Source organism: Cryptomeria japonica, chromosome 7 (genome assembly GCF_030272615.1).
Source record: "Cryptomeria japonica chromosome 7, Sugi_1.0, whole genome shotgun sequence".
Taxonomy (NCBI): Eukaryota; Viridiplantae; Streptophyta; class Pinopsida; order Cupressales; family Cupressaceae; genus Cryptomeria; species Cryptomeria japonica.
In genome coordinates this window covers 215,843,808-215,845,145 of record NC_081411.1, presented here as the reverse complement: position 1 = coordinate 215,845,145, position 1,338 = coordinate 215,843,808, and positions in this window count along the sequence as shown.

The window sequence follows — 1,338 nt, the reverse complement described above, 5'->3', positions numbered from 1 at the left end:
CGCAAACCCACACAGATCGACCATCTAAATGCCTCCCTCCCACTCACGAGCAAGCTGTAACATGACCCACACTAAGAAGGTTGCCACATTCTTCTTGAAGAACGAATAGGCCAATAATGTTTGTGAAGATTAATATAACAAAATTAGGCCGCATTCAAGAATCAAAACGAGCCAACAATTTTGCCTTCAATCTACAATGAGAGGAAACTTCATTGAAACGTTAACATAATTCTTGGGCTCCCTCCAAACATCTTTGAAATTTTCGGTAAGGTTAAAGGGCCTTTTTACCAACAACCGCCCCCAATCACCCCCCTGCACTCGACTTCATTATTAGTACAGTGATCCAAAATGAGAGCCACCCTGAATAAATCCTCTTCTCGTCTTCTCCAAAGCGCTCGTTAACCATTTGTTCATTTATAATTTATTATCTATTCACCATTCAAGAGGGATCTCTATTTAACATTTTAATTATTGTACATACATACCTTATAATTTCTAAAACTTAGCATTTTATTTTATTCTTTGTGGGCAACCAGAGCAAAACTCCCTCGTATTTACCTCTGCATTACAAGGTCATCCTTTTACAGAAACATGCATCTGCAGTTGTGTCAAGGTTCTATTTCAACAGTAATTATTTTATTTCAAAAATTGCTCTGTTAGTGTCTTTACACTGGATACCTGCTATTTTAGTCCGGTATAATGTTAGGCTTCAACACAAAATTATAGAAACTAGTATGCTCAAAATTCACATCGCAATAACTTTTCAAAAAGTTACGATATCATATTTAACAGGTTATATGCTTTTAGATCTTTTGACACTTCAGCTTCAAGAGAATTGAACCTCTGTACAGCTAAATGCAAAATAAACAAAAAATAAGTCCCGAGGGATTCGGAGGCAAAAATAAATTATCATTCATGTACAAGAAGCACTTGGAACAAATTTTCCACCAAATCTTATCAGTAACATGAACGTAGATAATAGAAGTTCAACCTGCTTAGTATTGTCTTCACAAAAAGTGTAAACAAAGAGCGCTCCACAAAACCTATACATGGAAAAGCAATGGTAACAAAAATGGAACACACTGTACAATAAATGTTAAAAACAGCTCTTCTCCACATTAACTCAGCTGTTTACTATAAAACATTTTTTGAACTTGTTCTTAATCCTAATCCATATGCAAGTATTTATAGGCACACCCATATAGGAAACCATTAAGCGCATTACAATACAATCAGTATAAAACCATGGGATCAAAACACACCTATAAGAGCCCATACCCAAGAACCCAGTTGTGACGGTGTATAGTCCTTGAGACATATAACCAAATTAGATACAAA